Genomic DNA, 23484 nt, shown 5'->3' on the forward strand with positions numbered 1-23484 from the left:
CAGCTCGCGGAGCCCTAATCACTCTCCCAACACAATTGCATTAGGGGCATCCACATGTGGGTGGCACATGTTGCTCACCACAAACCCGCCACCGACCCTGCAACAGGGCATGTGGCAAGCCGGACAGCTTGCTCAAAACACCCAACCTACCAGCATAGGAGCCACATCTGGCTGCCCCTTTCCTGGGAGCTTCCCCCTGCACATCTGCATGCACCGAAAATTATCATTTTGAAGGAAAAGAGCCAAGAAAACCTCCCTTGTTCTATAGCCTGTGCGCTGCCGCGGTGGTAGAGACATGCAGGGAAGGATCGCAGTTCTCCCTGCCTGCTGACAGAGATGGGTAATAGCCTGCAAGAGCTCTGCCTGTATTTACGTTGTACAACCCTGGCACGCCGCATGTTTATTAGGAAAAGCGATCCTGCTAGGTTAAACGTTACATATATAGGTTTAAATTATATTAGAGGTGGGGCTGGTAGCTCTGCTTTTTATTAACGTTTCCCAACACTTTGCATTACGAGACCCTGTTCTCGTTTGCTTGTATCATCGCCACGCGTGCTGCGCTTGGGCTGAAATTTTCCATGCGTCTTTGTGTTGTTTCTGAGAACTGGTTTCAGCACTTTCCGAGAGTGAGGCTAAGGGGCAACATGCCCATGTGGCATCGCAGCGTCTTTGCAAAGATCAGGCCTGGCTCTTGGAAGTGGGATCTGGGGCTGGTGTTGGCACGAGGCCCGCGAGGGGCATTTCTCTACCTCCCTGCAAATCTCCCCAAGTTGCAAGCCTCAGAAAACTGAAGGCCGTGCAAGCTCAGTCGAGCTGTGGAGCAAGCAGAGAGCATCTCTGTCGCCTGCAGTGCTGCTGCATCATCCCCCTGGGGCAGGTTTTCCCGAGGGGATATAGGATCAGCGCACTGACAGCAAGTGGTTGGTCTGACTCATCGGTCCATGGGTCGCACTCCTAGGGGTCTGTACGGTCCCGTGGGAGTCCCATGTGTTGCATCAACTTTGCTCTGGGCACTAGATGACAGGACTCAGGCAAAGCAACAGGATTTGATCACGGCACCACAAACTATTTCAAGAGGGGCATGGGCAGGGTGGCAGAAAGCTGTGTGCAGTCAGCAGCTTGCACATTTTTAATGCTCGACCTGAGCATAAATATTTTTTTTTGCATGTTCACATATTTTGTATATATGAATGGCATGGCTCTATATATTCTCTGTGTTCTTAGCCACATCACTCGAATGCCACATCAATGTCTCGAAGAGATCGAACTGAAAGCATGTCAGAAATCAGTCTAAATGCCCTCGCTTTGCTGTTTCCTCGCTTTCTGCGCCACGCTGCACTTGTGCAAACTTGGCCTGGCTCAGGCAGCTTCGCTTTTTATCATCATGTGCCTTAGTTGCGAAGCTGCAGACTGCAGAGGGGAATATTTATTTATTGGGGGAAAAAAAAAGAAAACACAATAGTGACTGCATGGCCAGTTTGGGAAAACATTCTTACTGCTTGCTGGTGTTTCCCCACTCCGGAAATCCTGCCTTTGCACATGAAGGCAATCAGGATGGGTGTTCTGCCATCCTGTGGCTGCCTTTAAGAACCACCTCCAAAGCTTGTGTAGTCGTTGGAGGCTGGAAGTGCAAGTGTGTTTGTGTGTGTGTGTATGTGTGTGTGTATGTGCCGGCCTTGGAGGCTCCAAACCGTAACCCATGGAGCACCCAGCTGTGCCCACGCTCTCGCCTGGGTAGCAGCTCCAGCTTCAAACGAAAGCTCCTGAGACACCCAGTGGTCATTAGACGCATAAGAGCAGTTTGCCTGCAGAAGCCTCTCTCCTCTGTGGGTATTCCCATAGGTAGCCTTTACTCTTTCCTTTTCTTTTTGTCATTTCCAATTAAGCTGTTTCGAGTTCACTGCAAACTCCTAAAGGGCTGGGGCTACCCCTCGCAAGCACCGATCTCCTCCGGTTGAACCCAAACAAGCCCAACAAGCAGTCCCAAGGAGTCCTGATGCTCAACGTGCCAAAGCCCCACCATCGCAGGGCCAAAGTCCTCCTTGGAGGACGGAGGAGCTGGTCCAAGGGCTGGGGGCCATCCCTGCACTGTGTCTCTAGGTGATACTGCCCCTACCACCACCTCCTGTCTTCTTGAAGGTCTCACACCCATCCTCTTCTTCAGATGTGATAGAAAGGGGGAGATGCACCTGGGCGCCTTGCTGCCTTGCCGATCTTGCTCTTGCTTTTGCAGGCAGGACAAGCTTAAGATCCACATGCGGAAACACACAGGTGAGCGGCCCTACCTTTGCATCCACTGCAACGCCAAGTTCGTGCACAACTACGACCTGAAGAATCACATGCGCATCCACACGGGCATGCGGCCCTACCAGTGCGAGTTCTGCTACAAGAGCTTCACCCGCTCTGACCACCTCCACCGCCACATCAAGCACCAGAGCTGCCGCATAGTGCAGCTGCGGCGGGGCCGCAAGCTGGTGCCATGGCGGGCTGCCAGCCTGCTCCTGGGCCCCGGCAGCGCACCGGGCGACACAGTGTTCAGGATGCCGCCCACCCTGCAGGAGATGGGCAGCCACCTCAGTGGCACGCCCATGTGCCAGCCCGGCCTCAGCGCCGAGCACTTCCTCAGCAGCACCAAGGATGTCTTCGGCCTGCAGGAGCTGGAGAGCCGGTTCGAGGAGATGCAGCTGAAGCTGCTGCGGTGTGCACAGCTGGACACAGAGAGGAACGCGGGCCTCTTCACCTTCGCCCTGGGCTGCTAGGACAACCTGGCAGGCCAGCCTTTCTTCCCACTGCCTGACCCCTGGAGTGCCAGCTTCAGCAGCCTTGCGGGGCTGGCGTGCGTGGCGCCCATCTCTGAGGCGGGAAACTGAGGCGACTGATGGAGCTTCTCAAGGAGGCACCAGCCAATATCTGTCACCTTAGTCTGCAGCCGCCTCCAAGACGACAGTGAGGCAGGAGGCGGCCATGCTTCCTCCCCATATGCTACATTCCTCGGCCCTTTTGGTCAGCAGGACTCTTGGGGTGGCTTTTTATTATTATTGTTGTTGTTGTTTTTACTTCCATATCTGGCAACAGGTTTCGCTCCTCTAAGGAGCCTGGGGAAGGTGAGGGGGGACATGGACATGGGCCAAGCTCCTCAGGCGCCTCCAAGAGCTTCCAGGGCGGCCCTGCTGTCCTGGGTAAGAGGGGACCCTAACATAAAACAGGCTGAATGTCACCCAGGAGCAAAGCCTGGGGAGGATAAGGTGGCAGTTTGGGTTATTTTGGTCCCATTTCAACATATCTGATGAAGAACCGAATCCTGCTCTGAGCATTTCAACTGCAGCCACATAAAAAAAAGAAAAAAAAAAAAAGAATATGATTCTGGAAGGAGGGGCAATGTTTCTTTCTATTTTTTTTAACCCTTGCTTTGCAACGATAACATTTTGATGCGAAAAAGCCCATTCAAACCAATGAGGCAGAACAGCTCCCATGGCTTGATGCCCCGCTGTCCACTTTGAGATGTTTGTCCTTAATTCCTTCCCCATACACCTTCCAAAAAATTCTTTCTATATATATATATTTTGGTGGCAAAAAATAGCACACTTGGATGTCACCAACACTGCAATTTTGATAGGATGTAAAGCTTTGCGCCTGCATTGTCATGTCTCAGGGGGCCTTGGTATCAAAGGCTTCTACTAAAGATTTTCCCTAAAACACAAGACTCCCTGAGCTAATCCCATCTCCGTCGAGGCAGGTTGGCAGGATGCGCAGAATCAAAGGGAATGAGAGGACTGTAATTTTTTTGGGGGGGGAGAGGAGGTTTACCCATTGCTGGGGCTGCTCGGAGGCCATGGCTAAGCAAGGGTCCCACTGCTGGGGCGCACTGAGGCCATGCTGCTTGGAGAACACGTGGAGATGCACAATCCCAATGCACCGTCCATCCTCAAAATAACCCACCTGTGCAGAGATGCTGCGCGCAACAAACCAGTGGAGAAAAAAATAGAAAAAAAAAAAAAAAGAGAGAAAACTTTTTCAAACATCAAACTTTTTTTTTTTTAAATCTGTATCGACTTCTTATACAAACTACATTTTTACAAATGACTGGTTACTTCAGGTGTTTTTTCTCTACATTTTGGAGTCATTGTAAAGTATCCAAAGATGCCGAGTACTGTATAATCTACAAGAACTTGAAGCAAGGTGTTTTTTTTCATCTCATTTTGTTTTTTGGTTTGTTTTTGTTTTCCTAATTGTCTATGGGGGAAAGAAAAAAATAACCTTTGCAATTTTTCTATTTATAACTATTTTTATGTGATTGCTTTATGTACAAAACAATGGAAAAAAAAAAAGGAGAGAGCAACAACACATGCAAACTAAATTTGCCTTAGTTACTCACGGGACAATCATCCTTAAATTTTATCAAAGCTAGAAACCGAAAGAAAAAAACAAAAAAAAAGAAAGACTAGATCCTTTTATGTATTTATTAAACAGTATCAATCGATGTTCTTAAATTCTTAGCAGGACTTGGTTCTTTTGCAAACGTGGGCAGGTCAAGCCACTTGAGCAGACAGACGGCAGCGGAGTGAGCCATGCTCATCCTTCCTCTGGTTTGCCCAGCACCCAAATTTGGCACTTTCCAAAGGTACCTGTCAAAAGAGACACCAATGACATGTTATTTAAGCATCTGCCCGGTAGCTTTTCTGGCTTGCGGAAGCTGGTTGCGTGATGACTCCCATGACCAGGAAATGTTAAGGTTGATTTTCCTGGATGGCGCTGGTTTGGGTTGTACGTAGCTGGTTGCTGGCTGAGCGCACGGGGAGGGAGGACTCGAGCAAACCCTGTTTCTTTCCACTTTGATGTTGTGTGGTGACTCCAGGCCACGGATATCGATGTTGGGGCTCGGCTGAGCTCGGAGAGCGTCCCTGGGGGCTCTGCTCTTCGTCCTTCCCCGTGCCAGGCAAGTCTTCTCCTGCAGCAACGTCTCTGCAGTCAGCGCAGGCGTGAGCAGCACCAGGCCTTCGTGTGGTGGCTTCTTGTTCGTCCTCATGTCACAGCCTGCTACAGTACATACTTGAGCACACAGCTATTACTGACACAAGGTCTGCAATTTTTTTCAGCTAAGGAACTGCAGGATTTCCTTGTTATTTTGATGCTTCTTTTTGAAAGAGGTTCAAGGCCCTGGAAAAGAGGTGACGAGTTTGAACGGCGGGACTCATCCCACTTCGTTCGGCCATTTCTTAGTTAAGTAACAGGCACATCTTGCACATTGAGACACCTACATGTTGACACTTGAAGTTTGGGCGTCCTAATCCTCAAGCCAAATTGCAGCCTTCCTCAGAACTTGCCACTGCTCCGGCGGGAGGCAGGTGCTGCTGGAAGGTGATTCATGCCACCTACGTTGGACCTCCCAAGCACGAGATGAATCACCCTCGACTGCACCTGCCTATCCACTGTCTGCTAGCGTGGATTGGAAAACTGGCTTGGACTAACTGCTTCACTTGCCTATAGCTGTAGCAAAGGGAGGTATCTCTCCCTTCCCACCCACCCCCAATCTACTGACACTGCTGGTGTTTGGGAAGCCAGATGTTCACCAGACCACCCGAGGAGCTGCCAAATCACAGTTGCTGCATGAAAAGCAAGCTCCACGCTCGGCTGTGGGATCCTTCAGCCGCCTCTGGGAATATACGGGAAGTCGGTCACAGCAGCACTGGGCTCCAGAAGGAGCTGCTGGGCAGCAGACATGGGCAGTAACGGAGTGGCGTTTGTGCTCCTGGGTGGGCTGCAGTCCCCATCAGGACTGGGATCCACCAGCCCCATCCCAAACCCTTCCCAGCCCTTGGTGAGATGCTAGCACAGCCCCAGGACCATTTCCAGCAAGCCCTTCGGAGGCAGCAACCTTCCTCCAGCCATGCAGAGGGCAGGGATTGTCACATACCAGTAGGTTCCAGCTCTGGATAATGCACAGCCGCAGTCCAAACGCTGTGGCACCATTGAACACCCGGTTCGGTTCAACACCTGGGGCGTTCACTAGCCCAGAAACTAAAATCAGCCCATCCGGGCACAGCGTGGGGTGTTTCTCACAAATCTGGAAAAAAAAAATCTGCAAAAAGGAAAAAAAAAAAAAAAGGGGAAAAAAAAAATCTGCAGATTCCTCCTATGCCCAAGGGAAGCAGTGGCACCTGGAGGGGCTAGGGGCCCGGCCAGGAAGCGACGCGAGTGCTGGAAGGGCATCTGCAGCCTGGGCTTTGCAGCCTTGCTGGCTTCTCATGAGCACCTTCCAAACAAGCGGGGCACTTCGGAGCAAAAAATAAAATAAAATCACAGAAAAAGAAAAAAAAATGAATTACATTTTAGCTATTTAATATGTTTCTGGAAATTATCATTTTTAAAAACTTTGTGTTTTTTAACCCTGTGAAATGTTGCAGTTTGAAAGCCGTAGTGGTAGTAGTGGTGGTGGGGGGGAGATATCAAATCAATATCAGATTCACAAACAGTCTGTGGACCGTAGGTCCGATCGCCTTCCTAGGAGCGAATCGAGTTCCCAAATAGCATAATCACCTATAAGCTCGACTCTGGCAGTATCGGATTCACGAACAGTCTGTCAACAGGTTGAGCATGCGGGTGATTATTGAGATTATGGACTAACACTCCTAAAGCTAATGCTTGTCGCCATAAATCATTGCGCAGAGGGCTGTTAATTTGATTTACTGAGGCCGGCAGACCCTGAAAGGGTTCCAGTTCATGTTTTGGGTATGGTCGACCCTCCAATATTTTTGTGTGAAATGCCTTCCTACCTCTCCCTAATTGTTCTGATAGAGGCTCAAGGTCCGACCATGCCATCTCTCGTCCATAACTCACCATGTCATGTAACAGCTCTGCCCAAGTAGGGACGTGTGCAGGGGGGGGCGTGAAGGTTCTGATCATTATGATGTCGGGTCCGAATGACCCTTTCCTTTAAATTTTGCATATATATCTTTGCTGTGTCAGGCAGACCCTTAATAAGGGGCCTTAGGTGGACTGGGTCTACCGAAGCCATTAACAGAACATCGAAGCGTCCTCGGTCATACATTGCCTGAATACAAGCAGCTTTCTGCATTGCCTCTGATAAGCCAGACAATCCCCTAACTTTGATTATTAGTGGCTCGCCTCTTTCTCTGGGGTCTATTCCCCCTGCCCAGTAAGCAACTCGAGCAGTAATAGATCGATTATCATCTGGGAACCCCTCATCTAGAAACACTCCCGGTCCCCAGAAGCCTAAAGATTCTTCTCTGTCTAACAATATTCTGTCACCACCTGAAAGGGAAACTCTCCACAAGTATTTGGTTTCGGTTTCCCCGGGCTTTCCTGAAAATTTAGTCTGCAGTTCTCCTAATTCTGAACCTGAATAAGGAGTAGCCTGAACTGTGGTGCGGGGATTCTGACCTCGGGGTCCTTCAGATGTTTCGGTCTTTATCAGCGGCCGAACAGCCACTAGTTCTGAGGATTCTTCTTGTATCTCTTTATCTGGATCTCCCCATATGTCCCCGTCCCAGTCCTCAGGCTCAGTGTTAGTAATTAACTTTCTGATTTGCCACATATTAGGGGGTCGGGGTGCCTGCATCAGCATTGTTTCAATTTGCTGCTCCAGTAAATGGGCACGTCTCTTTTCCTTCTCTAATTCATACTGCAAGTGTTGAATTTCTGAATTCTTACTTTGATAATCTAATTTCAATTTCTCAAATATTTTATAGTCCTTCTGCACCTGAATTAAGCCACTGCCCAGAATGGCACAAATAACACCCTTGCCTTTGCCGTCCTTAAACTTAGCATGGCATTCCTCCATTCTTTGCAAAACCTTTTCAGGATCTGACCAATTATCTCTGGCCCAATCTTCCCCAGCTTCTGAGGGACCACATTTCTGTCTCCGTAGGAATTCCTTTAACGACATCCTGCCGACTACGCCAATTTTGTGAAATGTTGCAGTTTGAAAGCCGTAGTGGTAGTGGTGGTGGTGGGGGGTGGGAAGGAGATATCAAATCAATATCGGATTCACAAACAGTCCGTGGACCGTAGGTCCGATCACCTTCCTAGGAGTGAATCGAGTTCCCAAATAGTGTGATCAACTATAAGCTCGACTCTGGCACTATTGGATTCACGAACAGTCTGTCAACTGTAGGTCTGATCGCCTCCCCCCAAACAAGTAGTCGAGTTCACAAACAGTATGATTTATTCAAATGCAACATTTACAAAGCAGGTTTCGGATGTCAGTACAGGAAATTCTCTACTAGAGCGTGGGGTTTTTTGCTAGCTCTGATGTACAAATGTGCAATCATCACTCACCCCAGAAGATGGGAGAGGGCTCTCAGTCTCGAGTCTCCTCAGGCGGCGCGCCAGTCCGAGGGGAGGAAAGGGGGCTCGGTCGGTCGACTGACCCAGGAGTTACGATGGATTCTTCCCCCCTCCTTTTCATCCTTAGTTCACCTTTTATACTTTTCTTTACATTCAGGTGGAGCTTGAGTGACTAGAGTCATACTTAATATTGTTATTGATTGGGGAAAAAGTTTCTTGCTTTCATTTAAAGGTACAGTCAACCGAAAATCTAGAGCGCATGCTCAGTGAGGGGTGGTCGTACCTCGGAGGCGGGTAACTTTTGGGATGGAGGTGTGGCTTTCACATTATAACGAGCAAAGTTCAAGCAAAGTTCATCTGAAAGGAGTGATTTGCCACCTTTGCTGGCTCAGCACCAGACATGTTATCGTATATCTCCCATTGGACAGCCACTGTGCGGCTTAGCAGCAGCCCAGCACAGGGAGTGCAACAGAGTTTGGCCGTGGTGTCTTCACTCCGCTCCATCCTCCGTTACTCCCCTTTGCAGCTGCGAGGAGGGCAGATTGTGTTGCCTAGGGAACTGTGGAGGAGCCGAGTCCGTTCACACCAGCCATCCTGGAAGTGGCAACTGTGTTATCACCCCAAGCAAGCTTTTGTAATGCCAAAACTTCTGTTAGGCCCTAGTTTTCCTCTCGGTTCCTGCTTTCAAACAATTCTTCCACAAACAATTCTTCCACATTATCCACCCCGTGACTATAGTCACTGAAGCTTCACATGAAGTCGTTTAGGTGTTAATATTACATGCCCTAAACATGATGCAGTTAAGCGAGTGATTGCACATTGGTACATTAGATGGGGGGAGTTACAGAAAAGGCAGGGAGTCTAGTTCTACAAGAATATATACAGAAATTATTGCAGTTACAATAGCAAGTAATGATGATAACAAACTTTGGATCCACCCCGTGAGTCCAAATCCAAACCAACTATACACCTTCGCCAGCCAACAATTCTTCCACAAACCCAATCTTATGCTTGCATGCTGGCTGACTCTAATTTTTTTAATGACAAGAAGAAAAAGGAAAGATTTGGGGGAAGGAGAAGGTGCAAATCTGAAAATTGTTCAGAGAGGCTGTGCGCTAATCGGGCACCTGGGAATCGCAGGAAGAAACCGGCTCCACTAAATGCTTGTTAGTAGCAACATATGGCCGTGCTCGTGCTGCCAACCAGCTACTGGATAATCCACAGCGTGGCCAGGGAAACGCTGCTTAGACTGCATTTGCTTTCACTGCGTGTTGCTGCAAAAAAGAAAAAGGGACATCTCCATGGGACAGCAGTGACTCCCTGCCCACTGCTTCCTGCCCTATGAAGATCTGCACTGGAGCATCTTCTGGCAGTGCTCTGGGAGAAGCAAAATGTTGCAAAAGGCAAAAAATAGCGATTTTGCCACCCTGTAGAGGATACCTGTGGCTTGGAAGCACCCTTCCTCCTCGTTTTCCCTGTGGTTTCCCCGATTGCACTAATTGCTGGAGGGCGGCAGATGATTCTGTGTCTCTATTCCGTTCGGTCGCTGGCTCGCAGCTCCCCTTGGCTGAGGAAATGGCAGTCCCATAACCGTTACCTGTTGCACATCTGTCACCCCCGGAGAAAATAAACCATTACTCAAAGCAGCGAGTGGCTCATGTCCTCACTGGTGCCGCATTGCCTTCCCGGGACCTGCCACTGCTGCGGGTGCCTTTGGGCTGCTTCCATTACAAGAAAACCAGGTGGAAATGCCCACGTTTTCCACCTTGCAGCAGCCACACAGATGTGCAGAGTTTGCCGTGCCCCTCTTTAGACACAAGTGTTTTTTCTCAGCGGGCAGATGCCATGGCTGTGGGACAAGCCCCACACGAGACCTGTCTGCATGGGGAAAACGAGGCGCTGCTGGCACCAGCTGGGGCTTCAGCCCCCCCGTTTCGGCAAGTCCCTTCTTGGCTCAAACCCGCACTGCCCTCCTGTGGTGGCCCAGCCACAGCTCTGTCCCCAGTGTCCCTAAAGCAGCACTGGGAGGGTCATGGGTTGCTTTGGGGTCACCTTCACAACCAAATGCCAATTCTCAGGCACAGAGAGTGGGCATGATGTTGTTTAAAAGCTGGTTGGGCTCTCTCAGTGGGGCCAAATTCTGAAATTTTATTAAACTAACGGGCTTCATCCCCAGCTGTTGCCCCTGAACCACTCGGATGATGGCAAAGGCTCCCAGCACTAGGGATCTTTTTCGTTCGGAGCAGGAATATCCCAGCTGTGTAGCACACCAAGGTGAGAGGCGGGGGGAGACTAAAGCATCTCACCTTATTTAGGCCACGAGCGGGGTGAAGATGTGATCGCTCTTTAAAAATAAACCAGGGAGAAACCATTGAAAAGGAACAGGTTGTGCAAGATAAAGGCCATGGCTGTCACAAGAACAAATTGATTCATTAATACCTTCAGGTTGGCTTCGGGAGGAAGTCAGAGGCCTTGGGGGATGGAGCTCCTGGTGCCCAGCGTGTCCCTGGCCCAATGGGACTAAGCCAGGCAAGACGCTCCCTCCAAGATGCTTTGCTCATCTCTTGTGTTAAAACAAGCACCTGAGAGCAAGGGGCAGGCAACACGGGGGGGGGGGGGGGGTGATGCTCAACGGCAATGCAGAGCAAATCCCTTTTTGCCCCAGTAATGGGAGTGCTTCCCAGCAGTGCCAAGGGACCGGACAAGGGGGCTTGGTGGGTGCGAGAGCTCCTTGGAGCTGGCACGGCAGGAGGGATGAGCTTGGCCATGCAGAGGCAGGAGGAGCTGCACGGGGCCAGCTTGCCTAGGGGCCAAAAGAGCCCCAAAAGAGCCCAAAGAGAGGCTGGTGCCAACATGGAGGGGAGCACAGAGCCTTTGCAAGGCATTTCTCCTACCCACCTTGGCAGGAAGCTGCGCGTGCAGATGTATGGAATGGGATTTCCAAGAAGCTCTGGACAAATGCCACGCTGGCAATTGGAGTGGCCATGGTAGAGGCTCCTGTGCTTCGGGAGCACAGTAGCAAAGTGAGCCGAAAGGAGGGGGATTCATCTCACCTGGGATTAGATGCCACCACATGGTGGTCCCCAAGCAGAAGCTCAGCAGTAGTCTCCCCATCCAAGAAGAACTTTGGAATATTTGGCCCAAGAAGGGACAAATTCTCCATTTCTGTCAGCCTTTAACATGAGGAGGGCACCAATTCCCCTGAGGACTTGGTAGCTTAACCAGTTACGGGTGGCAGAGGATGCTCGCCTGCATCGTGCAAAAGGTTGCGGCAATGCCTGCAAAGTTCCCTTTCAGCATGAAAACTCTGCCAATCTGCATGCACGAACCAGAGCCGTGACCTCACATGATGCAGGGACCTAAGCCAGGTTTAGCAGTCTGCTATTATATTGTAATAACCTGGCCTATCTCTCCTCCCGTGAGAAGAGCATCCCAAGCACACTGCGTTTCCCAGTCCTGCTCAGGGCAAAACTCACCACGCCTGAGCTCGGGAACAAGGCTCCAACTCCTCGCAGCCTTCAGGGAAGGCACTTAATCTTTCTGCTTTAACTGCTCTATTTCTAAAATGGCAATGATGGCTTGATCCATCTTTGCAGACTGCGGCGAGGATTATTGCTTAATCCGAGGCTCCGCTGCGAGCTGCTGAGGGAGCCCAGCTGAGAGCCCCTACTAGCCCGACTGATCAGGGTGGCACTTCCGCTGCTAGCGCCATAATCGCTCCAAGGACGCAGGGGGATTTGCAGAGGGTGATGGGCAGGGAGGGATGGGGGCAATAATGTTACTGTGGAGCCCTGGTCTGTGCAAGTCCTGCCATGGCTGACGGACACCAACCAGCACCCTCGGGGCAGCGCTGCTGTCACAGACCAAGGATGCCCGGCTACCCGGAGGACACCTCCGGAAGGCAAAAACTTCTCATTACACAATTATGGGGTGATTAATGTGTCCGGAGCTGGCAGGGTGGGATGCTAAGGTCAGTGGGCTTCAAATAGTCCCTTTAGGAATGGCTCCTGGAGGGCAGAGCGCTGCAGCCCTAAAACCAGCCTGTAGTGTCCCAGGGACGCTTAAACCCTGTAGTTGCTCTGCTGCCTGAGCTCTTATTTTATAAAGATGTGGAGATGAGCCTGAAAGGATGCAGGAAAGAAGATTTTGAGGGAACAGTTTTGAAAGGGAGTACAGATAATGAACGGATACAACATAGGCAACAGCTCCAAGCACTGAAAAGCATGAAAGGTGCAAAAGCTGAAACAAAAAGCAGACAAAGAAGTGGTAGGAAAAGGCAATTCAGAAGAAAAGAGAACCAGGTGAGAGTGGTTAATCTGTATAAAGCCTACATCCCAGGGGTGAGGGACAGTAGGGGGGGTGGCATGGAGAGGAAATTGTCCCCCTTGTGGTCCTGTTGCCCCATAAATTTGTCCTATTTCCCTGTAGGGGCCCAAGTGTGATGCCTATGTCAGGTTGAGCTCAAACGCAGGTCTCCTTACCAAGATATTTAGAGTCAGAGGAGATGAACCCCATGCTCTGTGCAGGCACCAAAACTAGACCTGTTTTCAGGCAGCACATTGTTCTGCTGTAGCAAAATGAGCATTAATTAGTAAAAGACTCTCTGTCCAACCTCACACATGTCTTCTATGTCACCTCCTTGCTGTGGTCTTTCCCTCATTAGGTGCAGGACCCAGTGTTCTGGATGGGCTCGGGATTCGGCAATAATCACGCAGAACTAGGTGATTACATCGAGCATTTATTCAGGTGAAAGCACATAAAAGCAGCAAAGTATGGATAACTACTCACGAGGTGATACCTGCCGGTGGGATACTGGACCCGAACATCCTCTCGAGCTGGCAGAGCAGAGAGAGAGTTGCTGGCCGGCTCCCGCGGAGACAGCGTAGGCCTCAGAGTTAGGAGTTTCTCCTTCCCCCCGCTCTCTCCGCACTGTCCTCTCTATGCCTGGTGCATCCTGGCAGGTAGGGTCAGTACGACCCAGGAGGCAGGCCGGGGGGGCGGACGAACTCCTCCTTCAGTTGCTCAACTCTCCCCTTGGGTGCGCAGGTGCGCACACCAGTCGGGGGTCCCAGCCCTCAATTTGAGGGTCCTGCCTTCCTCCTCTTCTTCCTCATTTCTGGGTGTTTGGCCTCCAAAGCTAGTTTGGAGGACGTCTGCGGTTAAGTTGGCTACAAGCCCAGCCGAGCGGCCGGCTTCAACAGGTTTCCGGAGGGGGCTGCCTGTGAAGCGGGCTGAGCAGCTGCCTCTGTGCTCCTTATCGCTCAGCCCAGGCGGGCAAACATCTTCTTTCTCAAGGTCTGGCTTCTGCTTCCCATGGGAGATTGTTATGACTCTATAGATCATAGAAATTTCCATCTCCAACACACTCAGCTGGGTGACTACAGCTTGAGGGTGAGGCCAAGGCCCTGCAGCAACTCAAACACGTGAGCACTTGTCCTGCCTCTGCAAGAGACAAAATCCCATTTTTTGCCAAACTGGGCAGCATCTCTGCAGTTGCAGGAATGTGGCTGGAAGCGCTTTCTAGAGACGTGTTTGAGTTGCAAATGCACATCTTCTCCACAGCAACCATGCTTCTCGGGTAACTTTTTGCTCTGAGATTTGTAGATCTGATACCTTCTTCCCTTTGCTTTATTTCTCCCATCACTTGCAATTTCCTTTCCTAAAGAAATGAGCTTTAGGCAATTGCAGTGTTTTTCAGAGCTTCCCACGCACAAGCTCTTCAACCTTTTTGGCCTATTTCGACCAGAAATGGTTGACAGAGATGCAGAGGTTCTGCAAATATGAAGTGCTGTTGAGTTGTGTGACAAGCAGCGGCTGCATTAGGAAACACAAAATCCTGTTGGGGTTGCAAGTGCTGCCTTGGCTGAGCAGTCTGTATCAGTTTCCAGGTGTAACACGCCTGGAATACCTCCTTATCTTTCCAAAACACGAGAGAAACCCATGGGATCGAGTGGAACAGTGGCTTCCTGCTGGGAATCTGAGCTCCCACCTGCATTGCAGAGGATCTCAGGAGGCAGGAGAGGGAGCCCTGATCCCAGTGGGGCCGTGGAGAAGGGATCAGTGCCCAGGGCACTGAATAGTGGTGCCTGCATCGCCAGGTGTTATGTTGCCAAGAGGGCACCTGAGGGGTATGGGAAGTGGCCAGCGGTTTTGATGTGTGCGGGGAACAAAGTAAAGAAATAAACAAACAAAAGGGTGAAAAAGAAGTGAAAACACAGGGCATTTCCAACAGCTCATGGCAAAGTGAGAACAGATATTTGCCCTCCGAGAGACACAAAATGTGAAGAAAAAAAAAGAAAACTAAGTGAAAAATAGTGAGAATAGTGAAAATAAAAGGCAAGCAATGAGCCTCTCTTAATAGATAGTGAGAGTGCCCTAGGTGGCCCTCAAAGTGGAGGTGTGTGCCCACCACAACGCTGGGAGTCCAGGGGCTACCACAGGTGGCACAAGGAGTGACTTGGGAGGGTTTTGATAGTGGAAATGGTGCCCTGGGGCTGCCCGGGCCAGGCTTCTCCCTCAGGAGCTTCGTGAGGAGCCATTGCGCTTGGAGCTGCAGGTGATGCTGGGGGAAACATGGGGCCCCATGGGCACCGCTGAGGAGCAACAGAGGAATAACGGGCATCTTCTTTATTATAATTCGGTTTTCAGGCAGTGCCGGTAGCTCCGTGCCCCGGGAGCAGCCACTGTTGCCCTGTGGGAGCCAGGGCAGAAAGCAGCTTCAAGCCACCATGCTGCGACCATCATGGCTGCCTCAGGGCCCCCTCACAGGGCAAGGGCTTTCACTTCCCTTTCCCAGGGGAGTTCCATCTCCCGTTACACGGTGTCTATTGTCAAGAGGGTGTCACCCTGTTCGGGGAGGGAGGGAGGGAGGGCAAGGTATTTATGGGGACGGGGGTGGGGGAAGGGGCGCACTAGCTCCCACTCGCCGCCGCGCGGAAGGCTACAGCGGGCGGCGGAGGGAGACGCTGCACCACCAGTGCGGCTGCGCAGTGTGCGTCACCCAAACCCGCGCCGCTGCTTTCGTGGTCAACCGCTCCCAACGGGCGAGTGACAGCTCGCGCGGCCAATCAGCGCCCGCTGCTCCCCCTTCGCAGCGCGGCGCCACGCTCCCGCCTACGCACCTCCTCCTCCCTCCGCCGCTCCTCCCACCTCATCTGCCGGCCCTGAATTGGCGCCGCCACCCGCCAATCTCCGAGGTGGTCCAATGGGCGGGCGCGCGCCGCCGTCGAGGAGTGGCAGGCGGTGCGGCTAACGGGTGCGCGCGGAGGCCTGTGGTGTGGGTGGAGGGTGGTCGTGCAGCTCGCGGGGACGAGGTCGGTCCTACCGCGGTTTTGGCAGGGACGTTCCTTTCTCCCCGTTGTCTCAGAGCCCCGCGGGTCGCTTAGTCCTTGGGCGCAGGGCGGGGCAGGGCAGGGAGGTACACGTTGAGTTTCCCCCTTTCTCCTTTCCCGGGTGAAGCGTGGGGCGAGGCGGTGGCTGCGGGTTGGGGGGATGGGATGAACCGCGGCTCTTTTGTCCGCCCGAAGGGAGGCGGCCGAGCGGCGGTGGCCGAGGCCACGGCCCTGTGCGCTTGTGAACGGGCGTCACCTAACTCACGCTGCAGCCCTGGGGGTTGCTACGGTCCTCTGCCTCCCTCGTGTGGGTCGGGGGCATGGGGAGGAGGAGGAAGAGCGTGGCCTAGGCCCCTCTTGTGGCCCTCGCCCCATGGACATAAAAGAAAGGAGGAGGGGGGAAGTGTGTGGGTGAAGAGCACTGGGGCTGCTGAATACAATATGTGGTGCTCAGGCCTGTTCTGTGCCTCATTTTTGGCAGCCCATTACAATTCTGGATGTGCCTGTTGCGCTCTCTGCAGTGCTTTGCAAACAAGCGGATGGTTTTGGTTGGGGGGGGGGAGGGGAGGAAAAGTTTTGTTTTGCTAGATATTTCTTGAAAGTGCTGCTGGTGATGTGTGGCCACTGCATGCAGGGTTAATGTTGCTGCAGTGGGATCCTGTCTGCGGGGAGAAGTTTATAAGGGTGATCAGGAGCCTGCATGTTGCAGCACTTTGCCTGTTCCTGAGTGACCCCCATCCCCTCCCAAAAATGCCGTGCTTTCAAACCCATCTGTGACGTTACTGCTGTGGGGGCTGGCCTCGGCAGCGTGAGGCTGATGAAGCTTTGCTCTGTTCTCCAGATTGGAAAAAAACTCTTGTTGCGAAGGCAAAAGGCTTCTGCTAACAGAGTGAGGCTGCTGGCTAGACTTTTTCCGCGTTATCCTGTGCTGGAGCGTTAGCTGTGTGAGTACATGCGTTGGGTGCTGCCGTTTCTCAACTTCTGTGTTTGCAGTGAATTAGAGGGGGGCATGTTAAGGAAAGGGGGGGGTTTCTGAAGTCCCTTTTCCTCCTTCCCTTTTACTCAGCACTATTGTGGTGAGAGGTCATATTTAAATGCCTTTAAGTAGGGGAAGGAGGAGGGTCTCATTTGAGGTGGCTTAAGTTTAATTTAGGTATGTATTTAAGAGATCTCCTCACAGCATATTGGGATGTTTGATGGAAGGGCTCTTTAGTGGACTGTTGTTTTGTGGTTGTATGGTTCGGTCTCGAACTGAGCTGGTGGTCACCAAAACCAGCAAATGTGTTTGAAGGTCCAGTTTGGTTTTATCAAAGAAGCTGTGCTTGGGGGCAGTGTCATCTTGAAGAACTTGCCATCTTCTCTGAGGTCCTTGATCATTAAAAAAGAGCATGACTGGAGGGGGGGGGAAGTATTTTGGTCTCTTCAGTGATTTTTGTCTTCTGCATCCCAAAGTGGGTTCATGAACAAAACCAAACAAGCTTGAATTCCCCAGCAATTCCAAACAAAAGGCCCTCTTCCTCTTCCACTTCAGAAGAGGAACACTATCCTTCAGAAGTGTTGAGCGCTGGTTGATATAATTGAGTTTATTGGAGTTCACACATTTCTGTTAGTGAGTGCAACTTTAAAAACAAAACTTGTTTCCATCTCTCTAATCCCTTTTCTACAAAACTACTGGGAGAACAGACTTTGTAGTGGATCGGGGATAACAACAAATCTGGGCTCCGATTGAAACTGAAGACAATTCATGAGTTTTCTTTGTATAAAGAACAGGGCACAGAGCTTTAATTATTATAAAAGTATTCTAGAGTTTTCAGATGTATTCAGCATTGCCTTAATGATTTGTTTGTGTAAATGCCCTGTAATTAAAAGCATCCATTTATGGGTCTGGCTTGCTAAGTGACCTGTAAATTCTGCTTTTCAGATTGGATTTAATGACTTTTATCATAAAGCCACAAACTGGTGGTGAACTGTGCCGAGAGGCAAACAATACCTAAGCTTACTTTGCCAAAATATTTGTAATTGTTGATTTGTTAAACTGAATTGCTGCAGGTCATGCGATGGGATTAGTTTTTTGTCATAGAATGGAGAGTACAGGCAGCCCTGCGTTCAATACTCTCTGGGCTAGAAAAAATTGGCTACTGCTGAAAAATCTTCCAAAATGCTGCTCTGTACTTCCAGCAGAGAAACTACATTGCAAAGAGTAAGGCTTCAATCAATGAAATTTTGTTGTGGTTGTGCATGTTTGACAGTCGTAAGGTGAAGATCAAGAGGAGAGTGTGCAGGAGCAGTTCCTGGGTCTCATAGCAGTTTAGTCTGGAGCTTGAGCTTGATTAAATTACGCTGGAGTGGCATGAGTAACATAAGGCTCTCTTGATAAGCAGAGTTCTCATTGCTCTGCACCAAAGAGGAGTGTTTGAATAATGTTTTTTAGGCCTGTATTGAAAGTGATCTTGAATAAACTAATTAAATGCACTCATTTATCATTTAAGAAAGTGGAGAAACTGCAAGGCTCTATGGACAAAAAACAGGTACTTGATAACCCGGTAGGGGACTATTCCTGCCAAATTTATCCCAGGTGTATGTCCTTTCTAAAATAATCAAATTGACACTTGCCCGTTAAACATGGAAAATTGTAGTCAAAACAAAAAAAAAAAGAGGAGAAGACTTGCAAATCTGCTATGGTTTAGAATGCGTGTTTAGTGCTCTTGTGGAAATATTAGGCGCTCAGTTTTAAGGAGCAATTCTTGCACACACTTAACATAAACAAGCTCACTAAACTCTGTTGCTTTATGAAGACAGGTGGATTGGCTGACTGTTCTTGGTAATATTCCTCTTTGGTAATTCTAAGAGAGTTGCTAAAATGTTTTAGTCCTATTAGTGGCTCAGTCAAAGGTCATTAAAATGAAAATCTTCTTTCTCATGTCTACTTGCATGCAGTTTTAGTGCACTGTGAATGCTTGTGCTGTTTCCAGTGTGCTAATGTTCTGATAGCAGTAAAGCTGCTTGTTATTACATTTGTCTGTAATTTGCAGCAGTCTTTGGTAATTGGAAAAAAAAAAACCAGCTTCTGAAACTTTCATAACATCATGTTCGTGCTTATTTTAATTCTGGGTATGAGAAGCCTAAGTTTTCTCACTTGATTCATAATCGGACTTTGAGATGAGTGAGAGGAAAAAGTCTACTTTGAAAGTGGGTGGCTCATTGTCTTTTTCAATGAGCTATATAAAGATAATGCAGTTATGCAGAATCCTGAGAGGCTTTGCAATGCTAGAGCACCATGCATTTCAAAAATTAATGTGGCAGTTGTTTCTAAGCTGGCATGTTACAGAATGCTCCTCCAAAAGCTGTCCCAGGGGAAGCATTTTCTCCCCTCCTGTCCCCCGAAGTCGCCAGCAGCCTGCCTTGAACTTGTTCGCCTTGTGTCAGAGCCAAGCAAGGACTTTGGCTCTCCCTGACGGAGCTTTGGCCTGGGACATGGCCAGATGGAGCCCCTTGGGAGGGAGCTTTTTCGAGGTGATCCCTGCTGATGGCCTAATTGGCTGAAAAGCTGAACCGGGGAGAGGGGTGGCTGGGAGGGCATGACGCAGCAGGGCTGGATTCCCCTTCTCTCTCCTCTCCGCTGCTGCTAAAAGTGAAAAATCCCAAGTGCACCAAACCTGCCAAGGAGATGTGTGAAGCTGGCCCACTCGACCTAGAATATTGGGGAAGAAGGATGTCTTTTTCTCCCTAAGGAGAAAAGGAGCACCTGGAAGAAGCGGCGGGTGATCGTCGTGGGTGACTCGATGCTACAGGGCATGGAGGCACTGATATGTAGACCAGACCCCTCATCCAGAGAGGTCTGTTGCCTGCCAGGGGCCCGAATAAACGATGTTACAGAAAGGCTCCCAAGGCTTGTCCAGGAGTATGGTAGTGGGGAAGTAAGGATAGGAAATGATCACGGAGGGTCCTCTTTCACCCCTCCTGGGAAACCTGCAGGCTCGATTACTTCCCTGAAATGCCTGTACACCAACGCATGAAGCATGGGGAATAAGCAGCATGAACTGGAGATCTGTGTGCGGTCCCAGCATCATGATCTCATTGGAATCACAGAGACATGGTGGGATAGCTCACATGACTGGAACACTGCCATGGAAGGCTGTGTGCTCTTTAGGAAGGACAGGCTGGGAAGGCGAGGTGGTGGAGTTGCTCTTTATGTGAGAGAGCAACTGGAATGCATGGAGCTCAACCTGGGGGTGGAGGATGAGTGAGTTGAGAGCTTGTGGGTAAGGATTAGAAGGCAGACTAATGTGGGAGACACTGTGGTGGGTGTCTGCTACAGGCCACCTGACCAAGATGAGGAAGCTGAGGAGGCCTTCTATAGTCAGCTGGATGTTACCTCATGGTCACAGGCCCTGGTTCTCATGGGGGACTTCAACTACCCTGACATCAACTGGAAGGACAACACAGCCAGGCACACAGTCCTGGAGGTTCCTGCAGAGCATTGATGATAACTTTTTGACGCAGGTTGTGGAGGAGCTGATGAGGAGAAGTGGACTACTGGACCTCATGCTATCAAATAGGGAGGGACTTGTAGGAGATGTGAAGGTGGGGGGTAGCCTCGGCTGCAGTGACCATGAGTTGGTGGAGTTCAGGATCCAACGAGGAGGAGGCAGGGCTGTAAGTAGCCTTGCAACCATGGACTTCAGGAGGGCAAACCTTAGCCTCTTCAGAGACCTCCTTGGAAGAATCCCATGGACTAGAGCCCTAGAAGGTAGGGGGGCCCAAGAGAGCTGGTTAGTTTTCAAGCAGCACTTCCTCCACGCCCAGCAACAGTGCATCCCTGCGTGTAAGAAGTCAGGCAGAGGGGGCAGGAGACATGCATGGATGAGCAGGGAACTTGTGGCAATGCTCAAGCAGCAGGCGGTGGTATACAGAATGTGGAAAAAAGGACAGGCCCCCTGGGAGAAATACAGGAACGTAGTCACGGAATGCAGAGATGCGACAAGGAAAGCTAAGGCACGTCTGGAACGCAATGTGGCAAGGGATGTTAAAAATAACAAGAAAAACTTCTTCAAATATATTAACAGCAAAAGGAAGATCAGGGAAAACATGCGTCCGCTGGTGAACGGGATGGGCACCCTGGTTACGAATAACACAGAAAAAGCAGAGTTGCTGAATGCCGCCTTTGCTTCAGTGTTTACCAAGGGCAGCCCATTAGATCCCCAGGCCCTAGGGACAAGAGAAGAAGCCAGGGGAGAGGAAGACTTGCCCTGGGTAGAGGAAGATTGGGTCAGAGAGCACCTAAGGAACCTCGATACCCACAAATCCATGGGCCCTGATGGGATGCACCCCAGAGTGCTGCAGGAGCTGGCAGAGGTCATAGCTAAGCCACTCTCCATCATCTTTGGAAGATCCTGGAGAACGGGGCAGGTGCCAGAGGACTGGAAGAAGGCCAATGTCGCGCCAGTCTTCAAAAAAGGCAAGGAGGAGGACCCAGGCAACTACAGGCCAGTGAGCCTCACCTCCGTCCCCGGAAAAGTGATGGAACGGCTCATACTGGCTCTTGTTTCTGGGCACGTGGAGGACAAGAAGGTGCTCAGGAGTAGTCAGCATGGATTCACCAAGGGGAAATCTTGCTTGACTAACCTGATAGCCTTCTATGATGGAATGGCCAGCTGGATAGATGAGGGGAGAGCGGTGGATGTCGTCTATCTCGACTTCACCAAGGCTTTTGACACCGTCCCTCACAACATCCTCCTGGGCAAGCTCCGGCAGTGTGGGATAGATGAGTGCACAGTGAGGTGGATTAGGAACTGGCTGGATGGCAGAGCTCAGAGGGTGGTGATCAGCGGTGCAGAGTCCAGTTGGAGGCCTGTGGTTAGCGGTGTCCCCCAGGGGTCAGTCCTTGGTCCAGTTCTGTTCAATTTATTCATCGATGAGCTGGATGAAGGCACAGAGTGCTCCCTCAGGAAGTTTGCTGATGATACCAAACTGGGAGGAGTAGCTGATACCCCAGAGGGCTGTGCTGCCATCCAGAGGGACCTGGACAGACTGGAGAAGTGGGCAGTGAAAAACCTCATGCAATTCAACAAGGCCAAGTGCAAGGTCCTGCAGCTGGGGAGGAATAACCCCAGACACCAGTACAGGCTGGGGACTGACCTTCTGGAGAGCAGCTCTGCAGAGAGGGACCTGGGTGTCATGGTGGACGACAAGTTGACCATGAGGCAGCAGTGTGCCCTCATGGCCAAGAAGGCCAATGGGATCCTGGGGTGCGTTAAGAAGAGCGTCTCCAGCAGGTCGAGGGAGGTGATCCTGCCCCTCTACTCAGCCCTGGTGAGGCCACATCTGGAGTATTGTGTCCAGTTCTGGGCTCCACAGTACAAGAGGGATGTGGAGCTGCTGGAGAGAGTCCAGCGCAGGGCTACAAGGATGATCAGGGGCTTGGAACATCTGCCCTATGAGGAGAGGCTGAGGGAGCTGGGCCTGTTCAGCCTGGAGAAGAGAAGGCTGAGAGGGGATCTAATCAGTGTCTATAAGTACCTCAAGGGAGGCAGTGAGAAGGATGGTGCTGGTCTCTTTTCAGTGGTGGCCACTGACAGAACCAGAGGTAATGGCCAGAAACTGAAGCACCAAAAGTTCCACAGGAACTGAAGGAAAAATTTTTTAACAGTGAGGGTGACAGAGCCCTGGAACAGGCTGCCCAGAGAGGTTGTGGAGTCTCCTTCTCTGGAGCTCTTCCAAACCTGCTTGGATGCAGTCCTGTGCCACGTGCTCTAGGTGACCCTGCGTGTGCAGGGGGGTTGGACTAGATGACCTCTAGAGGTCCCTTCCAACCTTAAGCATTCTATGATTCTATGATGTGCTTCATCCTTCGATCATGGTGATTCTTGAAAGGTGCATGAGCAGCAGCTGCTTCGCGCTCCTCCAGTTTGACAAAAACAAGTGTCTTTAATACACTTTTGTAGAAGAAGAAAGAATGAGTCTGTCTGGAAAGTGCTGAGATCATTAATAATGGCGAAAACTTTCTCAGGTTCCACTGAAAATAATTTGTCTTACTGCTGTGTAGAACAACAGTCTGAAGAATCTAGAAGGGGATCATAAATTAAATTTGGTTTACTTCTGATCAATACAAGATGGAACACTTATCTTTTCTCAAGGTTTCTGTAACTCTTAATGGTTTTCAATATAGATGACATTTGTAGTACTACATAAGCTATGCCCTTTAAAACTTCAAGTTTTAGTATTGTATTATCTTGCTCTTTGCTTAAATAGGCTATGCTTCTGTAAATATTACTTTATTCTGAAACAGTTCATACCACAGGGAGGATGTGAAGGGGGAGGGTGTATATTTCTTCCTCTCTTCTTAACAGTGTGTACTTTGATAAGATTCCACCAAATTCCAGGATTAAGAACCTTTGCTTTTTAATAATGCTGCAAAAATGAGACAAAGATTGGGAGGAAATGAACTTTTAGACAAATGATTCTTCATGGATCTTTCCTCAAGAGCTTATCTTCTGTCCCCTTTATGTGAGAAGAGCATTTGTAGATATAATTCCTCTAAGCCAGAATGCTTCTAGTCAAACAAGGAAAGATCAGATTTCTTTATTTCAAGTTTAAGATGAATAAGCAGACTGATATGACATATGTTGTATAAGGTTTTAGAATAAATAAACCAGAAATCACTTGATATTTTTGGTAACAGCAGTGTGTTTATAGTATGTTCCAGACACTCAGGAAAGGAAATTTTCCTTGAAGGTTACAGCCCTCTATGTTACTCTATCCACCTGCAGGCAAAAAAAATAGGTGATGAGTTAAAATGGGTTTCGCTGGTCCAGAATGAGCTGCAGCAAACTGATCCGTAAATCCA

General features: G+C 50.1%; 1 long non-coding RNA gene and 1 pseudogene across 2 annotated transcripts in view; both read left to right on the forward strand.

Moving 5' to 3' along the window:
- Window positions 1-2870, forward strand: part of LOC104573408 (zinc finger and BTB domain-containing protein 7C-like) — a 54336-nt pseudogene extending 51466 nt beyond the window's left edge. The window contains exon 3 of the transcript XR_015913159.1: window positions 2234-2870. The product of XR_015913159.1 is annotated as a zinc finger and BTB domain-containing protein 7C-like (transcript). The remainder of the gene's footprint in view (window positions 1-2233) is intronic.
- Window positions 1-23484, forward strand: part of LOC148595417 (uncharacterized) — a 379015-nt gene that overhangs the window by 319552 nt on the left and 35979 nt on the right. The gene's annotated exons all lie outside the window — the stretch shown is intronic.

This window comes from Tinamus guttatus, unplaced genomic scaffold, assembly GCF_059628265.1.
Source record: "Tinamus guttatus ecotype Peru unplaced genomic scaffold, ASM5962826v1 Tinamus_guttatus_pri_ptg000103l, whole genome shotgun sequence".
Classification (NCBI taxonomy): Eukaryota; Metazoa; Chordata; class Aves; order Tinamiformes; family Tinamidae; genus Tinamus; species Tinamus guttatus.